The 22,000-nt window shown below is 39.4% G+C and overlaps 1 protein-coding gene across 5 annotated transcripts in view; it reads right to left on the minus strand.

The window, feature by feature from the left end:
* Positions 1-17,704, minus strand: part of CDH19 (cadherin 19) — a 153,810-nt gene extending 136,106 nt beyond the window's left edge. For all 5 annotated transcript variants that reach the window (XM_075416536.1, XM_075416535.1, XM_075416534.1 and 2 more), the window contains exons 1-2: positions 17,579-17,704; positions 7,459-7,591 (exon numbers count right to left, since the gene is read on the minus strand). The gene's annotated coding sequence lies outside the window, so the exon portion shown is untranslated. The remainder of the gene's footprint in view (positions 1-7,458; positions 7,592-17,578) is intronic.
* Positions 17,705-22,000: the final 4,296 nt, after the last annotated feature.

The raw sequence follows: 22,000 nt of genomic DNA on the forward strand, positions 1-22,000 counted from the left end.
GATGGTGAGGGGACTGGAACATCTCCCCTACGAGGAGAGGTTGAGGGAACTGGGCTTGTTCAGCCTGAAGAAGAGAAGGCTGCGAGGGGACCTTATAAATGCCTACAAATATCTGAAGCGTGGGTGTCAGGAAGATGGGGCCAAGCTCTTTTCAGTGGTGCCCAGTGACAGGACAAGGGGCAATGGGCACAAACTGAGGCACAGGCAGTTCCGTCTGAACATGAGGAAGAGCTTCTTCCCTCTGAGGGTGACGGAGCACTGGAACAGGCTGCCCAGGGAGGTTGTGGAGTCTCCTTCTCTGGAGATATTCAAGACCTGCCTGGACAAGGTCCTGTGCAGCCTGCTGTAGGTGACCCTGCTTCGGCAGGGGGGTTGGACTAGATGACCCACAGAGGTCCCTTCCAACCCCTACTATTCTGTGATTCTGTATGAATCTAATGTAGAGATAGATGTTTCTCGTTTGAATTCACATCCTTTCTTCAATCAGTTCAACGAACTGGTTAGGGACAGATGTGAATGTCTGATTTTTAAATTCACCAAAGTTTGGGATTTTCTTCAAGAATGAATATACCGGAAATTAACAAGGAATAAGTAGTGAATATAGAGATCCCAAATAAAATTTGAAAGAGACTTATGCTGGCTTTGGTTTTTTTGCATCACAGCAGTGATGTCAAAAATCTATTTTTATATGATTATTAAATTAAATATTAAATATTAAAGGGTTAATAGACTGATCCATTATTTTGCTGTAAAAGCTGTCCTCAAAATGTATATGAACAATATTTTCTATACTGTGAAATTGTTTCATGATTTTTGAAGTTGTATACTAACTTCGGCACTGTATTTATACCTTTGTTCTGATCATATCTTCTAGTTACTGTTGTGAGTCCGGTTTATTAACTTCTACTTGGGATCAGTGGCCCAAGTTCATGAAGCATATTTTATTGTTTTATATATATATATACATTTATGTACACGCAAATGGATTAAATAATATTGGTTTTCTTTATTATAAAAAGTCACCCAGAAACATTGTGAAACTTTTAAAGCACAAGAAGATCTACTGAACGCAATTCAGTTAAAAGGCATACAATTTAAAGATGAACATTATCCTCAGAATTGTTTACTGCATCTGTGGTCTTCTAACATATTTCTGTTATTTCCTACCCCCTTTTTCTCTCAATTTCATCTGAAATAATAGGAGTAATTAATTTTAAGATCCTAGTGAGTCTACCACTGCAACCTTGGGAATCAGATAATAACTGGCCTACAAGAGCCAAGTCCCATCATGAGCATTATTTTGCAGCAGCTCGATGCTCCTTTTGCCATAAAGATCATTGTGTTTCACACACATAAAACCAACTTAACAAGCAATCCTACACTTTCCAATTTTTTTCCTCCACTTTTTCCTCCTTCTGTAATACTCTTCTGTGCCTTGAATCATGTATTCTGTGGTTCCTTGGTGATAAGTTTTTAAAAGAAGGAGTAAAATTTTTAAATAAAGCCTTAAACAAAGAAGGAACAATTCGGTTAGCTTTTGCGGCTGGATTTTCAACAATTTTAATAATAACTTCATGAATGTTTGGACTCCACCTGTCTCTGCTTTTAGTCTTTTCATAGGTGAGACTTAAAAGGAGAGTGGACACTAGCAGTATAAGGAATCTCTTTGCATTACTGGAATAGGTGTATATATAAGTATCCTCATGACTATTGTATTCCCTGGTTTTGTTAAGCGACATGTGACAAACTAAATCTGATGAGACAATTTGTCAATCTAATGTAACAGAGATAGCCCGAACCAAGACCATCTCTGAAACTCAGAATGTAAGAAAAGTTCCTGTGAGCAGTCTGGTAAATCCAGATAAACTCAAATGGCAAATATGCAAGCATTTCTGTCTTTAGAATATTATTTCTTTCTTTCCACAAAGAACAGTTTAGTACAGATCTATTTTTACCATTGTATTGGAACAATTTGTGAGGTGGTAAGGATAACATTTAAACTACAGAACTTGCACCCTTTTCAGATAATAGAATTTCTAGTCAGCCTGGTAATACTGTGGAATGATATATTTTGTGTGTGTGCTAAGAGTTGGAGAAAATATTTCTACTATTTTTCAGAAAACTAAACACGACCTTGGAAAAGCAAAGATTACTTCCTCTGCTACAAGGAGAGTTCTTGCTGAAAATAACTTTATTCAATATCATCTTGTCTATACTTGTGCTGGATATTCAAAGGCTCATCCTCTCACTTTTTGGTTTAACTTTGTGATTTTGCTTTTGTGTCCTCTGACAGAAACTTCACTAATTTAATGAAAAATCAAATCCCATGTTCATTATATTTGTTTTGCTTGTAGCCTAATGAGACAGTTGCTTAGACAAAATTGATGACTCAAAAATTACAACCTGATAGAATGAAACATGTTAGGAGAGACAGCAGTACCTTTCTTTGCCCTGCAACTTCAGGAGTTCAGACGGTACTGCTCTGTGTAACTATGAGTTAAATACTGCTAAAATAAACAGTGTATGCACACTTGTTCATACATACATACATATTTACACCCACTGTTTAGAAAAATCAAACAAAACCAGTATTCCCTAAACATTACTTCATATAATACAATTAAAGCACTGTTTATTGAACAAGCAATATGTATTTCGAGCCAATAAAAGAGATCTTTCAAGCAATTTGACCTGTTAGTTACCTTGGAAAAGGTACTTAGTTCTATTAAATCAAATTCATTTGTGTATTCGGTGCTCTTTTTGTTGGATCTTGACACATTAATTCCACAGAGTCTTTGTGAATTAAGAAAGAACCAGCATTGTCCATATGACATACATACCAGGAAAATGAATATGCAAACTTTCTTTTCACAAAGAAAGGTACTTCTAATACAGACATGTGACTTTAAGGTAAGTTTAAACCGACTGCTAAAATTTAAGAGAGTTAAATAAAGCAAATTGTATGTTAAGATTCATTGTTATTGTATAAAAGGTCAATGAACATGTATTAGTTTTTTTAATTGTGGAAAAATCTTCACACAAGTCCTATAGACAGTGTGTGTTTAAACCATTTTGTCATTTCTCTTTTGCAGCACACTAGCAGGGTTATAGCCATGGAAGAATGGAAGAAGGACAATATTGCACGGGAAATGCTTTGGTAGTCTTGTGGCAAAGGCTGAAAAGTGTTTTTCTGTTTGAGTAATTCTTATATAATTCTACTTTTGAGAGAGTTTTCTTTAATACTTCAATCAAAATCACCAACAAGATCTTCTCTGTGTTCATTGTTATCTACCTCTGATGTGGATGTACTCATGTACTTTTGTAAATATAACAAATGATGCTAAGAAAATACCAGACTTCACTTTATTGACTCCTCCTATTAGTAATTGACCTTCAGCGTCCCAGATCTTTTACTGCGTAGCAGAATGACAATCACAGTTGAGCTTAATGAAAGACAGTCTTAACCGAGAGTTCTTGTCTTCTTTAACCTCATTTGGTTATCCTCAGCTATACTCAAATAAATACGTTGTGCAAATATAAGATCTGATTTGTAGGAGATCATTCAAATAATTTTATGCAAGCATTTACTTACAAAGTTGGTAAAATGCATTTAATGTTTAAAATATTCTATATACTTGACATACTTCAATATCTCCATTACGACTGCACTGGTATATTAATTCTGTGTTTGCATATATGAACATTGCGAAAAAAATTGATTTATTACCAGAAAAAAAAGCAAAACAAACCAAGAAACCCAACTCATACAAAGATTTCCATAAGGGTCTCTATTTTTCAAGTACACTGAAGACAAAAGAAACGGATCTGTAATCTATTCTAATTCTTGGCCTGAATGTTTCTTTATTTGTGGATCACTGACCTGATGGACTGGAAAGGCAATGACTTCTACTTTTTTGGTGTCTCACATCAATTACTAGGAAAATAGATGAAGCGTTCAGGATTGTATACACAGGCATCAGAAAAAACACAAGATGATGGCTATATTTTGCTTCTGTAGGAAGAGTGAGATTATGTCTTATCCACTGTGTGCACTGTTGCTGAATGTGCTGCTCATAAATGTTGTTGTACGATCTGTTGTACAATATTTGTGTACTGTAATATAGTAAAGCTTCTAGACAGATAAGCATTACAGAGGTGCAACTGAGCCATCCTGTACTTTAACAAATTGATAAAGGGGAATGTGGGTCTTTCTTTACATTCCCAAAGGGCAGCAAAGAATGAATAGTTGTGGCTAGTATGTATCACATAAGCAAGTAAATTGCATAATCCTACTGAAGACTAAGCACGGCGAGGCAGGTAGTGTGAAGAAAGCCACATTTGCAAAATGAAATAAAACTCAGTTGGCTTCCATAAGAAGGATAACACTGGATTCAGGCTCTGGAAAAACAACTATTAGACTGTGAATCAAAAATTTTTGTTCCTTGTTCTGTTACATTTGCGATTTCATAGCACAGTCCATGTAAACAGCTGTCCCGACCTGTTATAGTTTAGCTGCGGCTGGCAACAAAAGGGCCAAGTGGCCGCCCCTCCCTCTGCTGGGTTGCGGAGGAGAATGGAAAGAAACAGGCAAAAAACCGGTGGGTCGGGATAAGGGCAGTTTGACAGAACAGCAAACAAAGGGAACAGTAACAACAACGGTACAGAAGGGGAATACACAACACAAACAGCAGGAACGGACAGAGCCATTCTCGCTGCCCGACACCGCTGCAAGCTGCAAGTGAGTTCCTGCTGCCCAGCTCCCCCTCAACCGGAACCCGGCATGATGGCACATGGTATGGAATACCCTGCTCTGTTTGGCCAGGTTGGGTCAGCCTGCCCGGCTGTGTTCCCTCCTGGCTCCTGGTGAAAATTAACCCCGTCCTGGCTGAACCCAGGACACCACCCCAGTTGTCTGCGTAGAAATACTTCATCGTTCACAGAAGCCATAAATATTTCACCCATTGCTGTTAAAGAATTCTGTTTAACGTATCATAAACAATCACTGTGGTGAGATGAACTTTCTACCACCATTGTGGAAGGAAAGAGTTAAATGCATCCCAGACTTACAAAAATCCGCAAACGTCTAAGCTCCGTGTGATGCAACGATAAAAATGTGATTCCAGAGCAGGGAAGAGAAAGAGTAGACATGGGTACTGATTACTCTTCCCAGTTGCCTTCATGATTTGTTCCTAGGCAAAAGAACTAAGGGGATTTTTTACTCCTCTTTTTTACATTTCAAAACATGACCCTTCTTGCAGCAGGCCAGGATAGGAAAGGTAATTGGACTAGGCTGTCTGACATGTAAAGTCCCAAAACCACAATGCTGAAGCTTTCCTTGGTTAGTCACCCTTAATACTACTGAAGGGACAGGACTGAATGGGTAAATACTTCAGCCTTTTCTCACTCTCTGCAAGCATTTGAAAAGCAAAAAGTGTCAATTATGATAAAACTAGTGTGATATTTTACATAGAGGCTTATAATTATTGACAGAAATTGAACAGAGGAATCATACTCCTATTTGCGGCTCCTCAGGACTGGAAGAAAACACATGAATCATTGAATACCTTTGCCTGCTATTATATCATGACTTTCATTAGTCAAATAGATCAATGATAAATTAGATTAATTGATTTTGTTGCTCAAAGTTGGACTACCTTGCCTGTAGAATAATTGTAAGCTCTAGAACTAATTCTGAGAGAATGAACAGGGGTAAAAGAATATACTATCTTCTGATTAGAAGTCTTTTTCTTCCACTGACCAGTCAAAGTACTTCCTGACCAGTCTGCACCTTCCTAATCTTCTTCTGAACTGAACATAATCATAATGACCATGGGAGGCATAACACAACTTGTAAAATTTTCAGTGTTTATTTTATAAAGTTGAACTGAGAAATAAAGAAAGTCTATGAAAATAAATAGGAAAAATCTTGATTAAGTTATTCACTTTGCTATTCTTGTCTGTAAACCATTTTTAAATATATACATATATTTTTCCCTGGCCCATAAGAATCCTGAATTCTACGAAAATAAATATTAAACATAAAAAGAAAACACAAGTTGGCAATCTCTAACATTTTTTACTTGCTCATTTAATAATTAATTTTAGAATATGTATCTTTTTTTCTTAAAATGAAATACATTCTCACATGGAAGGTCATTTCAATCAAATAACTAAAACTTGAGCAAGCAACTAAAACTTGAAAATGTTAAAGCATAATACTTCAATAAGTGAGGTTTTTTCCTTTCTTTTCAAGACAAAGAAATTTCTGAATACTTAATTTCTCCATCTATTCATATTGCTTTCAATAAAACTAAAAAAAAAAAAAAGTTTTCATTAGAAAATTCCCAAATAGTTGTTAGCAATTGCATAAACAGAAACACTTTTTTAAGAAAAACACTTCAACATCAATGGCAAGAAAGTTAAAGCAAGCGATTTTTGAAGGTTTCAGAATCTATATATTCTCACAGTGGCTAAAGGCTACCACTTCTGATAAAGTGGATCGACTATAATCTGCACTGGAGTTTAAAATGTCCTCAGTGACTCCTGGATCAATGTTAGAGAGACACTTTAATACTCAGTTAGTGCTGTTTGTTTCAGAACCTAAGAGCAGGTTTCATAAAGGTCTATGATTTTCTTTAAAAACTCTCCTACTTTTGCTGGAGCTAGATGAGAGCCTGGTACAAGATTTGCAAACATTTTGACTCTCTGGTACTTCTGAGACAATTATGCCTATTTCAATTAAATATTTACCGTACTGTAGTCAGTGTAGATGACAATGTTTATGCTTCCCCATAAATAGGATCTGACATAATTCAGAGTCAAAACTCAGAATACTCTTCATCTTCCAGATCTTACACAATATACTGAGCTTTTCAGCCAGGGTTTGAAGGTGGTTTCAAAACTATGTAATGAAGAATAGAGGGGGCCAGGATTTATAATTCAAATATAATGACTGAGTCATTCATCCGTGAAGTGACTGTGTGTTTCCAATTACTTGCAAATGTTCTTTACACAGTTCAATATATGAGACAGGTTAGTCTGAAAACCTGTACAGCCTTTCCAACAACAGAGATGCTTTTTAGGACTACTCAGACCACTTGAAACTGAGGAAGATACATGAACAGATAAAGTGAAAGGAGGAAAACTAGGAACATGATAGCTATTATGACAGAGTAACAGTAAGGCGTAGTGAACCACAGATCTCTTCTGATTATCAATCCTACCTTCTGAATGTGCACACCGTTTTTTCAAAAGTGCAGGACACCTTTACAAGAGCACCTTTGCATGCTCTTGAGCACCACCTATACCTATATAACCCCATCTTAAAACAAGGAAATTGGGGTTTTGCTGCTGTTGTGACCAAGGCTCTGTCTTAGAGCACCCCGAGGGAGTCAAAAATAAGTCCCAAAGTTTAGAAAGTAGGAAGACAGATGTGCAAGGGAAAAATAAATGTCATACCTGCTCTCTTCATAAAACCAGTTGTCTCTGGCTGTCAAGGAATTCCTCTTAGATTTCCTTTTTGTATGTGTGGCCGTGCCTCAGCATTCACTCATTTTGTACATCATCCCAGCACTGGGAGGTACACCAGCATCTGTGGGATACATAGTATGTTTTGGATGAAAGCTCTCCCTGTTACCTTTAACAATGCCAATTGTTCAACATCCTCAGTGTTCTGCATTCTTCTTTGGTGTTTAGAAACAGCATTCTCATCTGCAGTGGCAAAGGGTTTTGAATAAATATTAGGCAGATAGCAAACATTCTATATATAAGCTTTACAGCAATTTGTATTTTAAACTGTGAGTAACATGGTAAGTTTTAACATTCTTTATGAGTGTCTAAATTAGGAGCCCACTTCATTAATTGTCAGAAGCTGTCTAAGGAAAAACACTATTGTCCTAAACTTTTCAGTCAGTAAAAAGAGTCAGGCATTTCTGATTCAAGATATGACTTCATTAAGTAGTTGAGTTTGAATTCAGGCTTGAGATCTCAGACCCAGGAGGCTTTGACATTGTAGAAACATTGCTGACAACAATTCCAACCACATTGCATTTTGATAGAAGCAATTTTTTCCTGCTAAAGCTATCTACATAGTTTTGAGTTGCAATATGATAACTCCTCTGGTACGAACTACCCTGCCTACATCATCCAATCATCAGAAGTGTTGGGCATGAGGAAAATTCCTGATGCACAGAGAGGTCTGACTCATCTCTCACCATGTTGTCCAAGCAAGCTGTCTGCAGCTGCTGTGAAACCAAGAAAAACAGTTGAGATCTGTAACAAGGAGACTGCCTCAGGATCTCTGATTTCCCTGTTTGGGAGTCACAAGCATTCAAAGATAGGAAGGCAAATTTATTCCTCAATTTCTGTTCTGTCCTTGACATTGGGAGTTTATGGAGACATTCTGGGGTGGGAAATTACACATGTATGTTTTGGCAGACAAGGTCACAAAGGAGTTATGTTCTCCTTTACCTTTTCAGTGACAGTTGCGGAGGACAGAGACCAGCACTCAGTGGTGGGATCCCATGACTTCTATAATATGTATGCTTACTTGAATGATTTAGATAAGACTAAGGTCTTGGAATGAAAATCAAGCACATAGTCAGGACCCTAAATTTTAGGAGGACAAATTTCCAGCTCTTCAAGGAGATAGTCAGAAGGACTCCCTGGGAAACGGTCTTCAGGGACAGGGGAACAGAACAGAGCTGGCAGGTCTTTAAGGATGTATTCCAGAGAGCGCAAGAGCTCTCGATCCCCAAGTGTAAGAAGTCGGGCAGAGAAGGGAAGAGACCGGCATGGCTGAGGCAAGAGATGCTGGTCAAACTAAGGAAGAAGAGGGAACTGCACAGGCACTAGATGCAGGGACTGGCTTCCTGGGAGGAGTATAGGGAAGCTGCCCGGTTGTGTAGGGATGGGGTCAGGAAGGCCAAGGCACAGCTGGAGCTGAACTTGGCAAGAGATGCAAAAAATAACAAGAAGGGCTTCTACAGGTATGTCAGCCGGAAAAAAAGATGGTCAAAGAAAGCGTACCCCCGCTCATGAGCGAGACCGGCAAACTGGCAACAGCAGATGAGGAGAAAGCTGAGGTACTCAACAACTTTTAGCCTCACCCCTCTCCTCACCCCTCCCGAGTCGATGGATGGCATGAAGGAGACCAGGAGGGTAAAATCCCTCCAGCTGTAAGTGAAGATCAGGTTCGGGACCTCCTGAGGAAACTAAATGTACAGAAGTCCATGGGACCTGATGAGATGCATCCCAGAGTCCTGAGGGAACTGGCTGACGTAGTTGCCAAGCCACTCTCCATGATATTTGAAAAGTCATGGCAGTCAGGGGAAGTCCCCAGTGACTGGAAAAAGGGAAACATTGTGCCCCTTTTCAAAAAGGGTAGAAAGGAAGACCCTGGGAACTACCGACCTGTCAGCCTCACCTCTGTGCCTGGGAAGATCATGGAACAGATCCTCCTAGAAGATATGCTAAGGCACATGGAGGCCAGGGAGGTGATTCGAGACAGCCAGCGTGGCTTCACCAAGGGCAAGTCCTGCCTGACCAACCTAGTGGCTTTCTATGACGGTGTAACAACAAGGGTGGACAAGGGAAAATCAGTGGACGTCATATATCTGGATTTTTGTAAAGCCTTTGACACGGTCCCCCACAACATCCTTCTCTCTAAATTGGAGAGCCATGGATTTGATGGGTGGACCATTCGGTGGATAAGGAATTGGTTGGATGGTTGCAGCCAAAGGGTAGTGGTCAACGGCTCAATGTCCGGATGGAGACCAGTGATGAGTGGAGTCCCTCAGGGGTCCGTACTGGGACTGGTGCAGTTCAATAAATTCATCAATGACATGGACAGCGACATCGAGTGTACCCTCAGCAAGTTTGCAGATGATATCAAGCTGAGTGGTACGGTTGATACACCAGAAGGACGGGATGCCATCCAGAGGGACCTGGAAAAGCTGGAGAGGTGGGCCTGTGTGAACCTCATGAGGTTCAACAAGGCCAAGTGCAAGGGCCTACACCTGGGTCGGAGTAATCCCCGCTGTCAATACAGGCTGGGGGATGAAAGGATCAAGAGCAACCCTGCTGAGAGGGACTTGGGGTACTGATAGACGAAAGACTGGACACGAGCTGGCAATGTGCGCTGGCAGCCCAGAGGGCCAACCGTATCCTGGGCTGCATCAAGAGAAGCGTGGCTAGCAGGTTGAGAGAGGTGATTCTGCCCCTCTACTCTGCTCTGGTGAGACCTCACCTGGAGTACTGCGTTCAGCTCTGGAGCCCTCAGCTCAAGAAGGACATAGAACTGTTGGAGCGGGTCCAAAGGAGGGCTACAAAAATGATCCGAGGGCTGGAGCACCTCTCCTATGAGGGCAGGCTGAGAGAGTTGGGCTTGTTCAGCCTGGAGAAGAGAAGGCTGCGGGGAGACCTGATTGCGGCCTTTCAGTACTTAAAGGGAGCCTATAGGAAAGATGGGGACAATCTTTTTAGTAGAGACAGCAGTGACAGGACAAGGGGTAATGGTTTTAAACTAAAACAGGGTAGGTTTAGTCTGAATATAAGGAAGAAATTCTTTACAACGAGGGTGGTGAAACACTGGAACAGGTTGCCCAGAGAGGTAGTGGGGGGTCCATCCCTGGAAACATTGAAGACCAGGTTGGACAGGGCTCTGAGCAACCTGATCTACTTAGTGGTGTCCCTGCTCGCTGCAGGGGGGTTGGACTAGATGACCTCTAGGGGTCCCTTCTGACCCAAAACTTTCTATGATTCTATGATTCTATGATTAAGGCCTTACACTCTGACTTTTTCTTTTGAGCAACTTGCCTTTTCTCATTGACACTGTGGAGGCTTTTAGTACCTTCATGAATGAGACAACTAGGACATGTCATAGCGGTTGGGTTTACAGTTGCTCAAAGACACTTCCACTGCAGAAGAATCTGTCAAAAAATGGAGCTTGACTCTTTTGGTTAAAGTTTGAAAGGTGATAAGAAGGCACTTTATAGAACTGTCGCAGGTCCAAGAAAGTTAGTTCTTCTTCTTTTGTATTCAGTTTCATTATGTCAACAAAGTACTTGCTACAACTTTGTTCTTATGAGCTGATTTTTTTATTGCTTTGAATTTCAATAGCTGTTCTGCAATCACCAAAAGAAATATGTATATTTGCTGAGACGTAAGTCCATCAGCATCTTTCGTGCATCAGTTTGCTGAGACATCTAGATTGCCCCCTTTATATTCTTTCCAGGGTATGCATACGAAAAGCCATGGCAGTAGGCACTTTCATCTTGCCCTGAGGTGTTGCCAGGGCGCAACTGAGAAGTGATACCAGGTTCTGCAATCCAGTGCAGTTTCTGTGTCCCTCAACCTTTGAGCTACATGCTTTGTCTAAAGTCTTGGCAGGTTAGTTAAGTTTTCAGGTCCACTTATCATCTGGTTTATTTCAGACACTGTCAAGTAGTTTGTTAATACTAAATGCACTGGGAAGTCTTGTGATTATAATTTATGTGATAAAAAGAAATAGACAATAAGACAGACAAATAGATAAGGATTTATCCATGAATAAAAAGAATTATTTGTAAAGTAAGATGCTTACAATCACACTCATCAAAAGCATTAAGAAGTGATTCCCATCTAGAACATTTTAAACACACTGCACAGAAGTGGATTTTGGTGACCAGCAGTAAAATTAAGATATAGAGTTAAAATCTAACTGTGAAAATGGCTATACTTTTCCCCTTGTCTGTATTATTTCTAAGTTTTGTTGGTATTCATCAATTTGTTTTAATCCTGCATGGACCTAATACTTCTTCAAAAGATGCTAATTTTTTGCATAGTAAAATAACTTCTCTGACTTGATGAGTATTGATAGTAATGGAGACAACAGATGAGCATCAATTTTACAGTGTATTCTCGGACACTACTATAATTCATGACAGACTGAAACACATTTTTTGGGGTGGATATCTTTTCTTCAAAAATGCTCCTCAGTGTTTCAACATCTAGCAAATATTGTGACCAGAATTTTTACAATTCCTTATTTACAAATGAAATACATATTGAATGCTGGGTTTTAGTTTATATATGTGTCTGATATTCTACAAGACTCATCTGAGAAAAAAAACTAATAATAAAAAAAGGTTTATTTAAAATAAAAATCCTGGTTTTACTGTCAGTAAAGAACAATCATTTCATTCCAGTAGTTCTTTCATGGGTTTATGGGCTTTTAGACTCATTACAATGGTAGCAGGGATAGAGAATATCTGGTGGAGACATTTTATATTATTTGAATGTAGAAAATGCAAAAAACTTCATATGGTTCCAATTAAGTTAAGTTTGGTCATATGAGCATTTACCTTATGAAACCTATCTTTAGATTTTAATGTTAATAAAAACAAGGAAAAAGTCTTTTGAGACATGATTATTACAATACTTGCTCTCCACAGTTGTCTTTGATAAAAAAATTGTTTACAGATGGTTCCAGTTTAGCACAGATTCACAGTTCAGTTTGCTTTTAAAAATTACTGCCTTTGGCTATGGTTCATAAAGAATCTGGAGCCTGGATTCACTCCCTGAGAAAATTCTCTTGGATACTTTGCCTGGAAGAATGGATTAGAGGGTCTTCTTTTTTTATGAAGACTGCTAGAGATGACTATCATCCTTTACTGGTTCTAACTTGCAAGTTTTATTTCTTCTAAACTGAAATTTGTGTTCACTGTATACATACTTCACTTTTGTATTATTCAGTACTTACCATTTATTTCGCATTTTTTCTATTGGTATTATTCACCAGTACTCCAAAACAGGTTTATATCATAGTAAATAAAACAACATAACAGCACTCCTGTTATAATGAAGGATGCTCATACACACAGGCAGACGCATCCTAGCCTTTGGAAGTTTGCAGAAAAAATGGACAAGACAGATGGTGGGAGGGGGAAAAAGAAGGAACTTTCTGCAGATGCCGAGCCATGAAGACACAGGTCACTTAAATGCTCATCTAGCGCCCTGCCCCTTATTTTATACAGTATTGTTTTTTCAAAAAACTTAGAATAAATAGGAATATTCCTAGGAACACCCAAAAAATCAAAAACTCCCATCTGCAGTATTTTAAGTTTGGTTTGGAAAAACCATTTCTGAGCCATAATGTGTTACCATCTCTGAAAGTAATTCTGAGACGTCACAAGGTCATAGAGCAGAAACTTGACTTTTATTGCTAAAACCCAGCTGACAAATGAAAAAAGGAGAACTCTTGAGAGACACTTGTCTGAACACACAGCACCAATATGAGCTTTCTACAGATAAAATACGATCAATTCACATACCTTATAATTCCTCATTCTTAAACTGATAAAGGACATAGCAGAGCAAGAAATACGTTTGAACACTGTCTGCTTGCCTGACCTTACCAGCATTGGTGCTCAAGTCCTAAATCACAGAATCACAGAATCATAGGGTTTGGAAGGGAACTCTGGGGATCATCTAGTCCAAACCCCCTGACAAAGCAGGATCACCTAGAGCAGCCTGCACAGGGCCTCGTCCAGGCAGGTCTTGAATATCTCCAGAGAAGGAGACTCCACAATCCCTCTGGGCAACCTGTTCCAGGGCTCCATCAACCTCAAAGTGAAGAAGTGCTTCCTCATGTTCAGATGGAACTTCTCATGTCTCAGTTTGTGCCTGTTGCCCCTTGTCCTGTCACTGGGCACAACTGAAAAGAGCCTGGCCCCATCCTCTTGACACCCACCCTTAAGATAATTATAGGCATTTAGAAGGTCCCCTCGCAGCCTTCTCTTCTTCTGGCTAAACCAGCCCAGCTCCCTCAGCCTTTCCTTGCAGAAGAGATGCCCCAGTTCCCTCATCATCCTCGTAGACCTCCACTGGTCTCTCTCCAGTAGCTCCTCATCTTTCTTGAAGTGGGGAGCCCAGAACTGGACACAGTACTCCAGATGGGGCCTCACTAGGGCAGTGTAAAGGGGGAGGAGAACCTCCCTCGACCTGCTGGACACACTCCTCTGAATGCATCCCAGGATCCCATTGGCCTTCTTGGTAATCAGGGCACACTGCTGTCTCACGGTTAACTTGTTGTCCACCAGGACACCCAGGTCCCTCTCCATAGAGCTGCTTCCCAGCAAGTCATCCTGAAGCCTGTACTGGTGCATTGTGTTACTCCTGCCTCAGGTGCAGGACCCTGCACTTGCCCTTGTTGAAATTCACCAGGTTCCTCTCCGTTCAACTCTCCAGCCTGTCCAGGTCTTGCTGAATGGCAACACAGCCTTCCGGTATACCAGCCACTCCTCTCAGTTCTGTATCGTCAGCAAACTTGCTGAGGGTACACTCTAACTCTTCATCCAGGTCATTGACGGAGAAGTTGAACAAGACTGGGCCCAGTACTGACCCCTGGGAACCTCACTAGTTACAGGCCTCCAACTAGACTCAGAGCCACTGATAACAAGGCTCTGAGTTCTGCCATTCAGCCAGTTCAAAAGAACATCATGACTATATATAGATCTGTCCAAACTACCTGGGCTCAGCTAGGCAGTCTAATCAGACCATCAGTTCTACTGTTCCTCAAATTGTACAACATGAGTGTGGTGCAGCTTTGGTCACTCGCATTGATGTTCCTTCTCTGAGGCTCCTACAGTCTAAGGGGTAGAGGGGCTATACTACTGATAACAAATGAATGCTTACTTGCATGTTAATTTGTATTTACTTCCTTTCTTATGACTCACCGCCAACACTGTTTTACTTTTTAAAATTGCAACAAGGTTTACTTCCTGTTAGAAATCTTTCTTTTCCCTCCTTCTTCTTCTTCTTCTCCTTCTACTTCTTCTACTTCTTCTTTTTCTTTTCATACTCATTTGACAGATGCATTTCAGATTCAGAATCTGTTGAAGTCAACTGTTTTAGAGGAGTTTAAGTAGTAAAAGGCAAATCTTGAAAATTTTTACTGGAGCGCTTTCCCCTGTTTTTCTGCAAGGGAATGTCAGTTTCAATTTTTTCATTTGAGTGACTGTTGCATAACAGAAGCACTGCCAAACAGAGGAATGGCATCTGTAACCAAATATCTGAACTGCACCACGGATGTTTTCTTTTTGATTTGATCCGTAGTTATAAAAAAATTTTGATACCCGGAATCTTCTCAGTTGTTCATTATGACAGATGCTGCAGCTCTCTATGTGGCAAGCAGTATAAGATGACTTGCTGGTCGTCTTTATTGCAAAAAAACCCTAATAAACCACAGAAGGTATTTTTTTATTCTCTGCAATGTCTCAATGAGTCTGTCAGGTAATCACATGGAAAGGTTCTGATCACTGAACCTATAGTCTGTTTTGCATCTGGGTGTTGACATGAATACTATTTTCTTTATGATTTTTGGAGCTAAATATTTGGCTGCTTGTGGCTTTATATTTCCGCTGCCAGATGAGGGGTGGGTTTTTTTTCCCTTTTTTGATTCAAACCCAAAATTGTACTGTGAAGTATTTAGAAAGAGAACAGCAAGCACAGCCTTAACAAAACCAAGAAATGATTTCTCTCACTTATTTCTTCCTCGATCTCTTTGTGATGGTTTTGTTGTTATACATATAGAGCAAACCTTTTTTTTTTTCCAGGCTGATTTACTTTTATTCTAGATTGAGGGAAGTTAACTAACAAACAAAAAAACAGCAAAAGAGGAATTGCAACATGCTGATTCCCAACAGAAACACTAAATCGGAGCTGTTGCAGCTGGCAGTATGCTGTACTTAAAGGCACAGTGAACACTGAATACTCATTTTCTATTTACAAATTTCTCACTCTTTGCTTTTTTTTTTCAATCCCATTTAATTTACTAGAATGTATATGAAGCACTGTCACAGTCTTCCGTTTCACGTAGCGTATTATATATGAGATCCGCTCCTACAGCCAGTTTAAGTATGGTGGTAAAGCATACTTATGGAGCAGCCAACAGCTCATAGTCATTGTAGTTAATGCTACACTGGACACAGACATAATGTTTTGAGAGTAATTATGATTTCATTCTGAGTAGTTTGACTCTAGACTTTCTGTCTTTTACCTGGATGTAATGTCTTACAGATCTTTGTTCTCCTTTATTCGATCTCACCTTCAGAGATTCTGGGGTAATCAGGAGCTGCTGCCACGCTATGCTAACGCTAAACAAGGGCTTTTTGGAAACTCCTGCTTGATGTTTATCACGGCCTGTTGATTTCATCTTGCTCTTTTCCTGCTCTGTGACCGAGTGACTGCTTCAATGGCTCTTAAAATTCATGGAAATGGACAGAAATCTTGCCAAGTCCTAACAAAGTTCTGACTACTTCTTTTTTAATAACTCAATTTTATAGATTACCTGTAATTGTGTATGAATAAAGAGCAAAAATGTTAAAATAGTTAGGCCTCAGCAGCATTCACATCTGTCCATCTGAAACTTGTATATGAAAAGACCATTTTAAACAAGTTTCTTGCTCTCTTTATAGTGATTAACGGGATATGGTATTTGACCATTAAGGATAAGTTTAATTCATACGCTTAAAATTCGTAGCTGATATTACTGCAGTGCTTCTTACACAGTAAGCACTTTAACCAGGTTCTTCATTTTTTTCCTCCTTCTTAGCTTATCCCAAGCATAAAAAGCCACTTTAAGCTTTAAATCTATAAGAGCCAACACTTTAAAAAAAAAATAATATGCATTTCTCTTTTAGTCTGGTTTAATAAACTCCTGATCTTTGACTTTCTGAGCATCCATTTACTACGCAGAGTTATTTTACATTGTAGCATGTTCAGACTAAAAGTGAGAATTTTCTGTCAGAAAAAATAATAGAAATTTCAATGTGAGTGCTTAAAAATATGTTTTGTGCACAGTAGAGAAAATGAAAAATATTGACATTTAAAGACAGAAAATATTACTTTATTTTGTGGCTATGGTAATACAATTAATGATCAGGACAATGAAGACTGTCACTTCTTTCCTGAATGTCCATTATTCCAAAATTTTCAAATGTGATTCTCATAGAATCATAGAATCACAGAATCATAGCATGTTTGGCCTTGGAAAGGACCTTAAAGATCATCTAGTTCCAACCCTCCTGCCATGAGCAGGGACATCTTCCACTAGACCAGGTTGCTCAGAGCTCCATTCAGCCTGACCTTGAACACTCCCATGTTAACTACCTGACACATCAACACTCAGTAAAGTTTCTTGATATACTGAGCAACACATATATGTATATATGCATATTTATATAGATATCTATAAATTCCATTAATCTCTACCTTGTTTATCATTTATAAAAAGGAAACTGTATTGCTTTTCTCAGGATCTGTCAAGGCAGAAGTATTACTCTGACATAGGTAGATGGAAGGATCTTCTAAGTCAAAAAGTACTTCAAGACTATTCTTCCAAAATGAATATCTCAGCTTTGAGAATGGAGCATATAACTTGTAGTTGCCTTACGATCTACATCTAGAGTAAGATACTTTACTGCATAAGGAAAGTGTTTGATTTCCAACTGAACCGAGAAAATCTTCTTGCCTTCGTTCTGTAAAATGCCATGCTTCCAGTAAAATGTTACGTTTCTATTAAAAAAAATTCTTTACTTACTCTTTACATGCTCTAAATCCAGTTCTTCTTCCCTTTTCTTCTTGCTGCTTTTTTTAAATTTTCCTTCAGCATGCAGATCACTGTTTGTTCAATGCCTGAAGTTCTCAGAAGACATCTGCTTTTCACAGTGTCTCCAGAAGACTGTGCACAGTGAGTGTTTCAAATTCTGGCCAAATAAGTTGCGAAACTCTCTGGAATAAGAACTAGAGAGCGCCATCTTCCCCTACTGCTGTCGTCATGGGAATCTCAGTCCATTACCAAACATCCAGGAGACAGAAGAAGAGAACTGACAAAATGCCAGCTTACTTCCTGTGATATTTAATGTCATGTTCAAAGGGCAGCAGATTTCTTGTCAGCATATGAACCATGGTAAAGCTGCTAGAAAAAGCAGATATTAAGATTCAAACTTTATACTGATTCAGACACCTCTCTGTCACCCTGCAATTCTCAATTTTTGCTATGACTTTTTTAGATCTGCTTACATTAATCATGGAATCATAGAATGGTAAGGGTTGGAGGGGACCTTAAAGCTCATCTAGTTCCAACACCCCTGCCATGAGTAGGGACATCTTCCAGTAGACCAGGGTGCTCACAGCTCCATCCAGCCTGGCCCTGAACACTCCCAGGGAGGGGGCAGCCACAGCTTCTCTGGGTAACCTGTTCCAGTGTTTCACCATCCTCATGGTGAAGAATTTCTTTCTAATATCTAATCTAAATCTGCCCTCTTTTAGTTTACAGCCATTCCCCCTTGTCCTATCACTACACACCCTTGTGAAAAGTCCCTCTTCATCCTTCTTGTAGGCCCCCTTCAGGTGCTAGAAGGCTTCTATAAGGTCACCCCAGAGCCTTCTCTTCTCCAGGCTGAACAGCCCCAACTCTCTTAGCCTGTCCTCGTAGGAGAGGTACTCAAGTCCTCTCATCATCTTCGTGGCCCTTCTCTGGACCTGCTCCAACACATCCATGTCCTTCTTATGTTGGGGATCCAGAGCTGGATGCAGTCATCCAGGTGAGGTCTCACAAGAACAAAGTAAAGGGGTAGAGTCACCTCCCTCGACCTGCTGACCACACTTTGCTTGATGCAGCCCAGGATACGATTGGCTTTCTGGGCTGCAAGTGCACTTTACCGGCTCATGTTGAGCTCCTCATCCATCAGTACCCCTAAGTCCTTCTCCTTAGGGCTGCTCTCGAGCCACTCTCCGCCCAGCCTGTACTTGTATTTGGGATTGCCCAGACCCACGTGCAGGACCTTGCACTTGGCCTTGTTGAACTTCATGCGGTTCATGCTGGCCCACCTCTCCAGCCTGTCCAGGTCCCTCTAATGGCATCCCTTCCCTCCAGTGTGTTAACCACACCACACAGCTTGGTGTCGTCAGCAAACTTGCTGAGGGTGCACTCAGTCCCACTGTCCATGTCACCAACAAATATATTAAACAGCACTGGCCCCAGTACGGACCCCTGAGGCACACCACTCATCACTGGTCTCCACCTGGACATCAGGCCACTGACTGCAACACTTTAAGTGCGTCCGTCGAGCCATCAAGTGGTCCATCTGTCAAATCCATGTCCTTCCAATTTAGAGACAAGGACATCACGCGGGACAGTGTCAAATGCCTTGCACAGGTCCAGGTAGATGATGTCAGTTGCCTGCCCTTTGTCCACCAACGCTGTAAGCCCATCACCAAGTTGGATACCAAGTTGGTCAGGCACGATTTACCCATGTTGAAACCATGTTGGCTGTCCTCAGTCACCTCCTTGTTATCCAAGTGCCTTAGCATGTTTTTGAGGAGGATCTGCTCCATCATCTTGCCAGGCACAGAGGTGAGACTGACTGGCCTACAGTTCCCCGGGTCTTCCTTTTTTCCCTTTTTAAAAATGGGGGTGATGTTTCCCCTTCTCCAAGCGGTGGGGACCTCCCCAGACCATCAAGACCTGTCAAATATGATGGAGATTGTCTTGACAACTTCATCTGCCAGTAAATAAAAAAATTAATCTCTGACCCTTTCTATTCCATTACATGTATTAATGTGTTCTTCATAAAATAACAAAAATAACAATATTTTACTCATTTGACAAGTTTCTGCAAAAGCAAAAGTTATGACCACTGTAAAATATGCATTCCTACTTGAAGTTTTGATTACAGTCTTTTTTATTATTATTTCCAGTTTAGGGGATTTCTATCTGATGGAAGACTATTCTCTTTTAGATTATCTTATTACTTGTAAATTCAAATGGAGGAAACCAGTTACAAACTATTTACCACTCTAAGCAATATTTTTGAAACTGGTTTGGAATTTCGTGGCTTCTTATGTTTAGGCTTCCTTATTTTGCAATACAAGTTTGACCACAGACACATCCTGTTGAGAAGTGACACAAACCTGCTGTGTTGAAAATCCCAGAAGGACTTTTCTTGCTACAAACTGAAATAAAAATTAAATCGTCCCCAGTGCACATTAAACCTTTGAAGAGTCTCCTAATGAATGTGAAAGGAGCATAGTTCTGAGGTTTTAAATCCTTTGCATGGAAAATGCAATACTCAGAGAATTCAGAGAAAGTGGTCATAGCATATTGTGCTATGCTTTGGTTTTCCAATCTACAGCACATATTTTGTTTTGTTCTGTTGTATGCCTTTCCCCTTTCTGTTTTCCCTTGTTTAATGTTAACACATTCACAACACCACCAACCCTGGTTATTACTCACTATTCAGAGCAGTAGATAATGTTGACATATAAAGAAAGATAGTGTGGTTCCCAGCTGTTGCTATTGTTTACAATTAATGCCACCAGACTGCCTAGACAGCCCAGTCAAGTATTTGGGTTCCACAGAATGGAACACTGTCTGAACACCCTTAAAAAGATGGTCATAAAGCAAAAGTCTCATGTAACACATTGTGGTACTTTTATACAGTTAACATTAAAATCTTTAGGTCTATCTAAAGGAGTACAGTCTATATACCTGTAATGCTGTCTAGTCCTTTTGTAATCTCCCTGTTGGAGCATGTTCATGGATTATGTAAATATCAGTCCCTCATTTGGAGATTCAGAAGAATTGAATTAGTTCCCTAAATGACAAAAGGCTGAGACAAAGCAAAAAATAGAACTTGTTGCTTATATTATAATTTTAATGATAAGGTTGTAAGCACTGCATTTGTAGATAAAATGTAGTTAACTGGGAGGTGTAGAGGGGTCAAAGAAAAAAAAATCTTTTTTAAGTTAAGTAATATTCCTAAATGAAGATAATTTTTCTTCACTTTTTTTTCTGATTCTATCACACGTTGTAGGAAGTGAGGCTGTATGCATAACCAAGGATATCTGCAGTGTTTGTAAGAGAAAGTTTTTTACTTTATTTCTTAGAGTGTAGGTTATCCTGCAGAAATGGTATTCTATTTGCTCTAATTTTATTTTCTTGTGGTTTACAAGTGCTATCATTTCATGTATCCACACCCCTACAGGTTCCATGTGTTAGAAGACACTACAAAGTGTGATTGTCTGACAGTAAATTTACTATCTTGTACTATTAATATTTTCCCATATTTCCAGAAAAATTTCCACACTTCTTTTTTAGGAATCTGCTTTAGGAGCATGCAAGGTTGTGCCTAGCTGTTGTTCAGCTTGCTGTGTCACATATTCTAAAGTTCCTTCTTTCCCTCAGCTTCTTAAACTTTGAGTCTTTGTTTGTAAAATTACATATATATATCTTTTCTAGCATTGCTCACACATTGGTTCAGCACCTAGAAGTCAACAGTGAAGTCAGGAAGAAACCAAACTTATTTTCAGTTATGGATGATCTTATTTCCTGATCATTCTGTTTCATGACAACAATTGAGGCTGACATCACTTCCACGAAAAGAACTGATAATTCTGATTTTCTGCACAAGAAATTGTGATTGTGTAAACAGATGAAGTCTGGTTCTGGAAATTAATGGCTTGAAAGACAGTGTTGTTTTTTGCTTTTTATGACTCATTTGGCTAACAGTACTTTTTTCTTCTGCACTAATATTTTTTTCAAAATACTCTAAAATATTTACAAATATTTAAAAAACTTTAAGATATTATTTTTTTTAATAGTGCCTGCTAATTCTCTTTGCAAAAGAAGAACAGGTTAAATACTTCTGTGATTGTAGCTGATTTCTCTTGCTCGGAGGAAGAAGTAGAGTATATATGTGTTTTCTGTGCTGCAAAGCAGTTTTTCTGGCCTCCTGTGTGTGTGCGTTTCCCTGCTTAGGAAAATAGGTTATGTTTTTGTTTTGGTTTTTATTACTATTATTCCTGAGTCCATTCTTATTTTCTAATGTTGATTTTTTTGTCTGCAATTCTGAAGCAGTGGCAGATTATTTTTCTGAGTTTGATAACATAATCAAATAGATCAGTGTCTTAAGGAACACTATCATCTCAAAAATTATTGCTGTTTGAAAATGTCGTGCTT

The sequence above is a fragment of the Opisthocomus hoazin genome, chromosome 3 (assembly GCF_030867145.1).
Source record: "Opisthocomus hoazin isolate bOpiHoa1 chromosome 3, bOpiHoa1.hap1, whole genome shotgun sequence".
In the NCBI taxonomy this organism is placed as follows: domain Eukaryota; kingdom Metazoa; phylum Chordata; class Aves; order Opisthocomiformes; family Opisthocomidae; genus Opisthocomus; species Opisthocomus hoazin.